Genomic DNA, 13,149 nt, shown 5'->3' with positions numbered 1-13,149 from the left:
GGTAGTTTCTCCCAGTTCACCGTAAGTGGATGAGCTTGTGCTTGCTGCGAGATGGACAAAGTATAGCGCTACCTTCTCTCTTTTTATAGGGCTTTTCTCCTTCTGTGGTCACTTACGTTGGCGTGTAGGAGTGAGTTCAGGGGTGACACCATTTTGGTTAAAAGTTCCATCCCCAAATGAGGTCAGAGAAAAACCTCCCCTTCATGACGGGCAATAATCTGCTTCTGGAGGAAAATGGGAAGGACAGAAATTTATGTTTCTAAAGACTATGTCTTCTTTTCATTCATCAAGGAACTATGACTTGTCAGAAGCTGAGTGGAAACACAGAAATCATTTATTTATGAGCATGCATGAAACTGCCGTAAGAGATATCTTCTATTTTAATGGCTCGTGGGGAAATAAAAGTTCGACCTCACATTCAAGTCTTCTTTGGTCATATGCCTTGATTTCCCATTTGATAACTCCTTTCCTCACCAGATTCCCTAGCCAGATGTGGTGGAGACCGTTCCAGAAACTACCCATGGTCTCACCATATAAACAAACAAAAAATGGATACATAATTTCATGATGACAGGACATATTATTTCATCGATTTAATGCCTGCTTTGTTGAATTTCTACTCTGCTTGAGGAACAAATAACTAGGTTCAAGAGACGTGAGATTTACTATCAAAGGCACGTCTAACACTGCATGTTACCAAGCAACTTGTTAACTCACGCAATTCCTCAGGAGGAAGGAGGAGTGGGGAAATGTAACCGGATAAAGAGAGGAATGAAAATGGAGGTAGAGACTGCAGGAAGGTGCGGGTAGAGAAAAGGAGGGCAGGCGAGAGCAGACGATGATAACAAGAAAGGAGAGGAAAGGGGGATAAGAAGGGAAGAGAGATGGGACTTCCCTGGTGGTCCAGTGGTTAAGACTTTGCCTTCAAGGCAGGAGATGTGGGTTTGATCCCTGGTCGGGGAGATAAGATCCCACATGCCTCTGGGCCAAAAAAACCAAAACATAAAACAGAAGCAATATTGTAACAAATTCAATAAAAGCTTAAAAAATCGTCCACATCAAAAAAAAATCGTTAAAAAAAAAAAAAAAAAGAAGGAAAGACAGAAGGAGATGGTTCCTCCTTCCTTTTCTTTCCACTTTCTAAGTGAGGTGAACTTCGATTTCAGGTCCTTGAGGACGGCTCCTCCTCAGAAACGTTGAGGTCTATCCCAAGGTTGATAAAATGAGGGGTCAGTGGATGCAGACATGGCTGGTGATGTGTCACCCTGTCTCTGCCCGTTCTCCGCAGTGAGGTGTTTTCTTGGGTAGACAGACCCCGACTGATCAGTGAGGAAGGCCATGAGCAGCTGAAATCTCAGTGGCGATGGTAGACGGATGACCTTGGTAGGCGAAGCAGATACAGATGGAAGAGGAAGTGGGATGCAGTTTCTCCTGATTTCCTTGGTTCTGGTGTTGACCTCACCATGTACCTTGGAGACATGGAGTCATCGTGAGCTCCCCTGTCCCTCCTCCACATGTGATCACGTAGCCATCTCAGCAGCAGCTGTGTCTCTCACATCTATTTCCTATTCCCAGACCTACTGCCATTCCTCTAACTCATCGCTCACCCACTTGGACTGTTTTGTTTTTGTTTTTTAGTTGAAATATAGTTGACTTACAATGTTGTTTTAATTTCTGTTGTACAGCAAAGCAATTGTTATACATATGTACACATTCTTTTTTATATTCTTTTCCATTATGGTTTATCACAGGATACTGAATATAGTTCCCTGTGCTATACAGTAGGACCTTGTTGTTTATCCATTCTCTGTATAATGGTTTGCATCTGCTAATCCCAAATTCCCAATTCATCCCTCCCCCACCCCCTCCCCCTTGGCAACTACAAGTCTGTTCTCTACGTCTGTGAGTCTGTTTCTTTTCTGTAGATGGGTTCCTTTGTGTACTTGGACTGTTTTAATAACCACATTTGCTCTTCCCAATTGTTGCCTTCCACCCACCTTCAACATTCCTGCAATAATGATCCTCAAAGCATGGCTCTGATTGTGCCTTTTCTTGTATCGTTCGCTTGCATTCAGAGCAAAGTGCAGACCCCTTAGCATTTAAAGTATTATTTGACTTAGTATTTGAAATCTGCAACCTTTACAGCTTTACCTGCCACCACGCTCCATGACCTGGGCTCATGGGGTCCTGATGGTTCTCCTTCCACATACGGTCCCCAACTTACGATGGTTTGACTTACAATTTTTCAAATTTGCAACAGTGCAAATGTGATATACATTCAGTTGAAGCTGTACTTCAGATTTTGAATTTTGATCTTTTCCCAGGCTGGTGATATGTGGTATGATCTTCTCTCATGAGGCTGCAGTGGCTTTGAGCCATGCAATCATGAAGGTGAACAACCGATATATTTACCAACATCTGTACCTAGACACCGATTCTATTTTTCACTTTCAGTACATTATTCAGTAAATGACATGAGATATTCAATACTTTATTATAAAATAAGCTTTGTGTTAGATGATTTTGCCCAACTGTAGGCTAAGATAAATGTTCTGGGCACGTTTGAGGTAGGCTAGGCTAAGCAATGATGCTTGGTAGGTTGAGGTATATTAAATGCATTTACATCGTGATGTTTTGAATTTATTGGGTTCGTTGGAATGTAATCCCATCTTAAGTCAAGGAAGATCTGTAATGCCTGCATGCCTTTTGTTAGGTATTGTCTCTGAAATGCCCTTTCCCATCCTCAGTTTATATCAAAATGTGCCTTGTCCTTCCTGATCCAGTTCAAATGTGTCTTCTAAGTCTGGAGGTCCCTCCTGATCATTTAGCTGAAATGAGCAGCTCCCGTAACACATAGCTTATACCTACCTCTCTAGTAACTTTTGCTTCATTTTGTACCGTGTTTTATTTGGCTGGAAAAAGTATGTCTAAGACATATGTTTATTTCCAATTTTAGATTTTACTGTTATCTTTCAAGGCCAGTGTGTTATTCATCTTTGTAACTCCCATGGTGCTTCATGTGAGGCTTTATACAGCATAGGTCTTCACAGATTGTTTCTGTGTTGCTGGTTTTTCTCTGGTACACAGCTGTCCATGCATGTTTCTGTCATATTGCCTGTCATTTGTTTATGTATCTGATTTTCCTGCTAGACTGTGAAGCTACCTGGAGACAGTTATTATTAGTCTTTGTACCATGTAACACAGTGTCTAGGAAATAGGAAGTGCTCAATATTTTGACTGAATTACAGTACAAATAATGTTATTCGGGTAGGTTGGAATCTTGAATATTCCTTTTGGGACCAAGCTGCATGCCAGTGACCATACTGAGCTAACACCTTGACTCTCCAGCTGATCCTTTTGAAGGTAGTGTGACAAGGTTGTGGCCTGTTTTGGACCATCCTTAAGCAGAAAATTTCTTGCTTGCTGCTGTCTGGTAAGGATGAGGTCAAGGTGAATGTGTTTGCTGGCCAAAGGGGCAAAGCTGATTCTAGTTGTCCTGCGTATGCCCACCTCCTGTGCCAGTGAAATACACCCTGTGTGCTGTCCTTTGAAATACCAACCCTAGCTTTGAAATAAGGATGGGAAACAAGGTGGGTTTTCACAAAAGTGTAAAACTGACCATTTTGAGGTGGTGGTTGGAGCTCAGTGTGCCCAGTCTTGAGTAGGACTGGTTTCTCAGATACACTCTGGAGCTGGAGGAACAGTCGGAAGCACAAAGATGGTATGCAGAACAAGGAGGGTATTTGTCTACAGAGGCAGCTGGTTCAGGTTTGGACCGCAGTCTGTTCAGATAGAAGGAATGCTGGACTGGAAATTAGGTGCCCAGAATACTGGAGGAGAGGGCACTTTTATTTTCACTGTGGTTCTGCCATTAACTACCCATGCCCTTAGGTATTTCACATCCTTGAGGCTCAGTTTCCCTCTCAGTAAAATGAGTTTTTGCACCAGGTAATCTTTGATTATCTGAATTTTCAGAGGAAGAAAATAGTGAAAGAAAAAATAGGGACAGTAAATTAGGGGTGATGATTTTGCTTAGTGATTTCCCCCAGTTTATCAGTCTTGCTTCTTGGACGGCTTGGGAAACAGATATCCACAAGGTAACGGGGAACTGCATCCTGGGAGTTGGGAGCTGGGAGCTGGGTGAGGTGAGCAGAGGAGGAGCAGTGGAGTCTGGGAAGTCTTCCTGGGAGCCAAGCATTCATCTGCTCCTAGTAAAGTGTCTGTGGGCCTCTTGATTTAGGGAAATGATCTTCAAGGCTCCTTGACCTCATTAGGTCATCAAACAGCATCCCCTTGTACTTACAGTAGAGAACAATGTGGGAGATAGAAGAACATATATCCCTTAAATTAAGACTGTCATTAAAAAAATTAAATAAATAGTGCTCGCTTCAGCAGCACATATACTAAAATTGGAATGATACAGAGAAGATTAGCATGGCCCCTGCGCAAGGAAGACATGCAAATTCGTGAAGCGTTCCATATTTTTTTTAATGATTAAAAAATAAATAAGTTAAGTAAAAAAAAACTTCTTGCTTAGGTGGTGGGGTTACCATCGAGATACTATTGTCTTTTCTACTCTACAGCCTTTATAAAAAAAATGACAATGGTCTCAGTAGAGGAGGAGGCCCTGTGCCACCGTTAATGACTTATGTACAGTAAGTCCCCTACATACGAACCTTCAAGGTGCGAACTTTCAGAGATGTGAACGTGCGTTCCATCGACGTCAGGCGTGAGTGAAATTGCAGCTTGCCCTCCGTCTCCTATTGCTGACGATCCTTCAGCTCTACCATCTCCCACCTCCTCTCCCTCCTCTAGTCAGTAACTCTTCTTGCCTGTTCACTCGATGCCAGCGCCTGTATGCCAGCAGTTGTACTGTACTACTGTACGTTTCAAGGTACTGTACAGTAAGATTAAAAATGTTTTCTTGGGCTTCCCTGGTGGCGCAGTGGTTGAGAGTCCGCCTGCCGATGCAGGGGACACGGGTTCGTGCCCCGATCTGGGAGGATCCCGCGTGCCGTGGAGTGGCTGGGCCCGTGAGCCATGGCCATTGAGCCTGTGCGTCTGGAGCCTGTGCTCTGCAAAATGTTTTCTTTATTTTTTGTGTTTGTTTTTTAATGTATTATTTGTGTGAAAAGTAGTATAAACCTATTACAGTACAGTACTATATAGCTGATTGTGTTAGCTGGGTATGTAGGCTAACTTTGTTGGACTTAAGAACAAACTGGACTTACAAATGCACTCTCGGAATGGAACTCGTTCATATGCAGGGGGCTTACTGTATATTATAATTTAAAGACAATGGCTACTCAAAGAAATGGGTATCATTTTGTCTCATGCTGTGCACATCACAAGGAAAACTCCTTTTCTCTAGATTTTGATTTAACATAGAGAAGGTAATGAGTAGCTGCAGAGAATCCTTTTGGGTTTTTAATCTGGGGGCTGATATTTTGAAAATGGGCCAACTGAGAAGAAGCAATGTCAGATACTTAATAGGAAGACATGGTTTTGAGAGAGGAGAACATTTGCAACAGAGAGTCATCTGGAAGGCATTGGGGCATTGATAAAATCAGGATTTAGCTGATATCCAGATTTAGATCTAGTTGTTTAAGATCTAGATCATCTATAATATCTCCAACTTCAAAGTATTAATAGTGTTATATACCAGAGGCTCGGCTCTGAGGTTAAAGCTGTTGTTTTTCAAGAATCAGGACTTACTGTCTATGAAATTACCATGGTTTATTAAATAAGAAATATCATCTTAGTACCAGCCTGACAGTGTCAGTGTTCCTCTCCAGGGCAACACTGTTAGGTGTTCACTACGGCTATGTTTCTGAGGGCCGTCCTGAACAATGAATCGTTGGGTGGGAATCCTCCAGGGGTAGGTACAGGCTTCCTCTGGAATCCCTGGTGGAGGAATTTCTCCTCCTTATATGACATGATGAATTGAAGGAATGATTAATAATGAGGACTTCTGAATAAGTCATTGTTAATGGGCTGGTGAGGGCTAAGAGGTGAGAGGTAGAATCCTTTTTCAACACTTTGATTCTGTTTTTTCACCACTGGGCATTCTAACACTTGGTGGGTTGTTCTTCCCTGATGAAGACCCTCTGTGAACAGCTCCTGTGAGTGACTAATTATCTTTCTTCTGCTATTCATTTTTGATGCTGCAGGAGCCTAGTCCTAGCCCAGACCAGACTATTTTTATCTGATGGAATCAGATCACAAAACTGTACATCTTTAAAAAACGAACTTAATCTAAGGATTCAAAAGAATGTTGATGGGTCATGACATTATCCATGTGAGGGATTTGATTGACAGGCATTTTGTTCCTGGTGACTCCCCAATAGTGCACCACACCTTCATCTTTTCGGTAAATGAGGCTTGCTCTTACACATCTTTCCCAGCCTCAAAGCATTGAGATGATACCTGGAAGCTGTGATGAGACCAAGCCATACAAGAAGGAAGACACATCACATCACGTCATCTTAAAACAACTGCAATCCATCAGTGTTTCCCCTATCTCTACATGAACATCCACAACCCAACTCATCAGATGAGCATGTCAATTTCTGCTTTGAGTAATAACTACTACTAACCTCATGGAAACCAAGCCTCTTCCTTAGGTAGGTTTCTCACTAGCCTTTTACTGAAACACTGATTTAAAGTGGGTCAGAAAACTTTCCATTTTTTTTCAAACCTATACATTTAGAATTCTATCCCTATATATTAGCAGGCACATGCAAATTTTTTTTACAGGTGGCCTTCCCTTTGGTAATGCTGACTTCATCTAATACCCTGAGAATTAAGGTCAGCAAATGACTGAAGTTTCAAGTCTGAAAGGATGTCACTGAAAAGTAAGGTCTAAAATTAAACAAGCAAACCAAACCACACACTGAGGTTGGGCTATCAATCAAGTTATCAGCTTTATTTTCTTTTCAGCAATTTTGAAGTTAATATGATTTAGAGACAACTGCAGAATGTATTTAAAGGACAAGATACAACATGTGGACTCAGAACAAATTGTTAATTGGTTTTTCTTTTTAGACAATATAGAAGATGCTCTGGTGAAGTGTCTTCTCCACAGACTGGAAATATAGTAAAATCAATAATAGTGATGCTATGTTCCTTTATTCCAAAATCCTTCAAAGATTTGAGATGATTTATAACAAAAAGTTAGGTAATAAAGTAGATAAAAAATATGAATCAGGCCCAGTGAATATAGAGTCAAAAGTCAAGATCAGGGAAAAGAAAACCCAAAGTCACAGTCCATAGGGTTCAATAGAATTACTCTAGTTGAGGTTTACATTTGTCTCTGAGCTTCCTGTCAGCCAAAGAGAAAAGGTAGATATGCTCAGTTACATAGTTTTCAGTATCAGCAAGGGAGAAGCTAGCTAATTCCTTAGAAGAGATGGAGTTAGAAGAATGGATAAAGAAAATGTGATACATATACACAATGGAATATTACTCAGCCATAAAAAGGAACGAAACTGGGTCATTTGTAGGCACGTGGATGGACCTAGAGGTTGTCATACAGGGTGAAGTAAGTCAGAAAGAGAAAAACAAATATTGTACAATATCGCTTATATGAAAAGTGATAATGGTACAGATGAACTTACTTGTAAAGCAGAAATAGAGTCACAGATGTAGACAAACTTATGCTTACCAAGGGGGGGAAGGGGAGGTGGGATGAACTGGGAGATTGGGATTGACGTATATACACTACAATGTATAAAATGGGTAGCTAATGAGAACCTACTGTATAGCACAGGGAACTCTACTCAGTACTCCATGGTGACCTAAATGGGAAGGAAACCTAAAAGAGAGTGGATATATGTATACATAAAACTGATTCACTTTGGTGCACAGCAGAAGCTAACACAACATTGTGAAGCAACTATACTCCAATAAAAATTAATAAAAAATATTAAAAAATATAATGTACCAAAAAAAAAGAAGAAATGGAATATTTCCTATCATTACATTTTGAAATAAAATTTCCATCTGGGGCTCATAAGAGGATCCTGTTTAGTATATTGGTTAAAGACATGTTGTGGCATCAGACATTCCCATAACCAGATCTCAGCCCCACTTTATTAGCTGTGTGACCTTAGGAAAATTATATCACGCACGTCTCAGTGTCCGTACCTACAAGATGGAGGTAACAATAGGATATGACTCATAGATTATTGAAAGGAGTAAATTAAATAATATATGTGCCAATGCATATTGATGAAATATTAACTTTTGTAGGAATGTCAGGGCAAGAGAATCTGACAGAGTTTGTCAAACTTTTTCAAGAAAGAGAACCATTGGATCTGAGGGTCAGACACTGGATGTGAAAGTCAGACACTGGATGTGAGGGTCAGACATTGGATGTGAGGGTCAGACACTGGATCTGAAGGTGACATTGGAGGTGAGGGTCAGACATCGGATCTGAAGGTCAGACATTGGAGGTGAGGGTCAGACACTGGATCTGAAGATCTGACATTGGAGGTGAGGGTCAGACATTGGATCTGACTAGTTATCTGCTCATTGAATGTCTACAATGTGAGAAAGTAGGGAGATTTCTTCAGCTTCCACATGGTCTGGGTGAAATAGCCCTTCACTCAACAAATGTTTCTTGAGTACCTGTTCTGAACCGGGCACTGCTGAACTCTGGGGATAGAGCAGGGTACAAGCTGACTAGGCCCTACTTTCAAGGAGCTGACATCCAGGGTAATCCAGGCCCTTTATTCATATTCTGTGCTTTTCAAACTGATTGCTGATAATGAATTGAGCTTATTAGGTACTTAGATAACCTGAAAACCAGTGCCCTGGATAGTAGACACAGGCATCTGATTAGTGGAAAGGAATAGTCCCTGCTACAAATTATTAATTTGTCCTGGTTTATATACTGTTGTACTGATGATAAGGGATTTCAAGGTTTACCATATATTGTATTGAACTTAACTCCGAACTGCCACCCTGTATATGTGTAATACATATTTTATATCTATCATCTATCTACCTATCATCTATCTATCCATCTATCATCTATCTACACAATGCACAAGCACACACACACACACACACACACACACACACACACACACACACGTCATTTTTCTTCTGACCATGAAAGTGATATATGGTCATTTGTTATACAAAATAATGGGGGCCAGGTGAGGGGAGCAAAAGGAAGAAAGCAAAATTAACCCATAATCCTGGTTCTTAGAAATAAGCTTTTGGAATATACTGTTCCTGTTATTTTATAAAACTGGAATCATTTGAAGTGTATTGTTCTAGTTTAAAAAATACATTAAAAAAAACTATAAGTGTTATTATTACCAAATTGGGCCATATTATAATACTGTTTTGTGACGTGTTTTCTCACCTTAAAATATATTCTGAACATTTTTGCCCTTTTTAAAGCTTTTGTTTGTTCGTTTATGTGTGTTTGAATCCTGCCTAACATCCTGAGACATGGATGAAGAGCAGACCATTTAACCAGCTGCCTTTTTTTTCAATATTTTGATTGCTTCCATGATTTTATTATTTCTTTGACTTCTCTGTGTCATCTGTCCATAGCGGCAAAAAGTCTCATACCTGAGTACTCAGTAGAATTATTGTAGAGTTCTACCTTTGCAAAGTGACTAAATTTGGCTGAAGAGCAGTGCTGTCAACACCTAAAAGCAAAGGAAGAGAAAGATCCACAGGGTCATACATGCTTGGTCGTGTAAGTAGAGCGACAGTCATGAATTCATAACACTGGGAAGTTACAAATGTTTTTAATAATGGCTTGACTCAGAAGGAAGCAACCCCAACCCAAGAGTTAAACAAAGAATGACTTAGTGACAAAGCCCAACAGGATGAGTTACGAGCACAAAGATTTCTTTGTAGTTATAGTGGTATGAGAAGTTTAACTATAATGGGACACATTCAATATTTTAATGGTTATAAATTATTAAATAAAAGGATTTATTTGTTCAGGCTTCTCTAAGTTGCAATTTTCTGGTTTGCATTTTCCCATGGTGAGAAAGGAGTGATTATTTTGACTTAGAATACTTTCTCACCAATTTTCGCTTGATAAGAAAAAATAGAAATTGTGTTGATGTCAACAGCTTTTAAAGTATGTATCTTGTCCATAAGCATGTGAATATAATGTATTGTAGTCTATACACAGATGCATGACAATCAAATGTAATAATAAAACTAATGCTTAAACTAAATTGACAGAGATCAATGAAGCTTGTTAAACATTTTAGGTAATGTTATTACAAGGGCAATAGCCATTAAAGACATCAACAAAAATATTAATATTTACAAAAAAAGGCTTATGATAGTATAAAAAACAGTGATCTGCCATATGACTGGTGTCAAATAAATGTAAATGATATAAATTTTGTAATGTCACAGAGAAAGGCCTTTTTTGGGGGGTATTTATCCATTCCTTTAATCTCTACAGAAATCTTGTACTTGGATCCTATAACTATCCTATATATTTAGATACTATTATCCAAATTTACATTAAAGAAAACTAAGGTTTGGAAGGTTTCAGTAACTAGTCCAAGATCATCTAGTTGGCAGGTTGTCGAAGGATCACAGACATGGCTGATTCTCAGGTCTGGGGGCTTTTCATTATGACCAGCTGAAAACATTGATATTGGAAACATTTAAAAAACTTATTCTGCAAATGACTTTCCAACTTTCTGAAGCTGACTGTCTGATGTTTTTGAAGTCTGAAAAATTTGAAGTCTTAAAAATTATAGAATTGTTTTTCTTTCATGCATTTTGTGGTATCACCTCTTTCATTTACCCTTGCCCATTATCTTTGTTTTACTGACAATCCCTCACTGTCTAGTGCTATGACTGTATCTAGACTAAGATATCCCCAACATATATTTATTTTGTGATTCCCTCTAAGTGGAGATTTTTGTGAAAATAATGAAGGGAGGGGCAGAGAGAGTGTCTCTATGTCTATGTTTCACTGAGGTTCAAGGTAAGAGGATTAATGCTCACTTTCCCAGCTGGATTAGAAGAGCAGTAATCTTTCCTTTCTTTTTCTTTTTTTTTTCCTAAAAAAAAAGGTGGGTGTTGGAAGAAGCTGAATTTTAGCATGAGAACCTCATAGGGGAGTATTAGAGGATGGCTATGAATCAGATTGGTTTTCTCTTTGATCTGAAGAACTAGGCCATTACAGTCATAATGCATTTTAGCTACAGCAAAAAACTGCAGGAGTCAGGTTTTTAAAGATTTGACCAGTATTGAGTTAAACCTCATGAACCTGATGCCAAGTATAAGAGGATAGTATATGAAGAGCAATTAATTTTGAAAAATTTCCAATATACGTATCATTTTAAAATATTTGGTTAGAATTCAAGTGCATGTATATACCATAATTTATTTATTTAGTCTCCTATTAGTGCATTTAAAATTCATTTCAAATTATTCATTATTCATCAGTACATGATAAATATTTATTCATTAGATCTTTGCTCAAATACATATTATTACTAGAGGATATGGAACCATTATGGGTTTTTGTATTACTATCTATATTTTACTAAGATTTTCTAGTTTCTGTCTTGGTTTGTAATAGAAACTCAGTTGAACCAGCTTAAGAAAAACCTGGTTTTAGGGAAACCAAGGGAAGGAATTACAGCAGGAAAGGACTGGAACAAGAGTTAAAAAACAAATGGGAGGGATTTCCCTGGTGGCTCAGTGGTTAAGAACCCACCTGCCAATGAAGGGGACATGGGTTTGAGCCCTGGTCCAGGAAGATCCCACATGCCGCAGAGCAACTAAGCCTGTGCGCCACAACTACTGAGCCAACGTGCCACAACTACTGAAGCCTGTGCACCTAGATTCTATGCTCCGAAACAAGAGAAGCCACCACAATGAGAAGGCTGTGCACTGCAGTGAAGACTCCAAACAGCCAAAAATCAATCAAAATAAATACATGTATAAAAACAAATAAACAAACAAACGAAAACGGGAGTCAAGCAATTGCTTTTTCAGTCTCTCAAACACCCTCTTCCCTGAACTATGTCATTTCTCTCTCCGAGGATTCATTTTCTCTGTGCTCCTGGCTCTGCCAAGTTCACATATTCAAGGTCCGCTGATAGGCATTTCTCAGTTTCAAGCCATAGAACCAGGAGAGTCTGATTGGCTTAACTTAACTCTTGTGTCTAATCGTCTATGGTTGAGCGGAATCATGTTGTACAAACAGGGCTGCTGGGGATCCAGCTTTGTGGTTAAGTTAGTCCTTATCTCTAAGAAAAGCAGTGTGGGCTGGGAAGACATTCTAAATGGTGTGTGTACTCTAGTAAATTTCCTCCTACGACAGGAAAAGCATACGTAGGTGGCAAAGTAATTTCTTCCCTCCACCCCATCAAATCTTGGTAAGGATGACTCCAGCTCGCTGAGCTTTGTTATTCCTCCTCAACCTGAGTGATAGGATTGTTTTTATTTTGTTGATGGTGTTATATTTTATTTATTAAAAATAATTTTATTTATTTATTTTTTGGTGGCGTTGGGTCTTTGTTGCTGCGTGCGGGCTTTCTCTAGTCGCGGCGAGTGGGGGCTACTCTTCGTTGCGGTGCGCGGGCTTCTCACTGTGGTGGCTTCTCTTGTTGTGGAGCATGGGCTCTAGGCATGTAGGCTTCAGTAGTTGTGGCTCGCGGGCTCTAGAGCACAGGCTCAGTAGCTGTGGTGCACTGGCTTAGTTGCTCCGCGGCACGTGGGATCTTCCCGGACCAGGGCTCGAATCCGTGTCCCCTGAATTGGTAGGCGGATTCTTAACCACTGCACCACTAGGGAAGCCCGTATATTTTAAATATATTTATATAATTTATACATGTAGTTTATAATTTATATATGTAATGTGCATATATCTCTATATCTTTGTGAATAAAATTTTGGGGGTCTATATTGACTAGACTCAAACTTATTAAGTTGCAGTTCTTAGCATTCTACAAAATATATACAGTAGACGTTTAATACATGCTTGTTTATTATCTTTTCAAGATGGGCTTCCTGTCTGAAAAGGCTGGATGCAGAACGATTGTCTGCCCACTTTTAAAAATAGTTGTATGTTTTATGTAAGTTTATGTGGATCCTGCTGGACCTATGTGGCTTTTAAGCTTTTTTTTTTTTCTTTTGGTAGAAGAG

This window comes from Lipotes vexillifer, unplaced genomic scaffold (assembly GCF_000442215.2).
Source record: "Lipotes vexillifer unplaced genomic scaffold, Lipotes_vexillifer_v1.1 scaffold147, whole genome shotgun sequence".
NCBI classification, from domain to species: domain Eukaryota; kingdom Metazoa; phylum Chordata; class Mammalia; order Artiodactyla; family Lipotidae; genus Lipotes; species Lipotes vexillifer.
Note: the sequence above shows the minus strand (reverse complement) of the source record.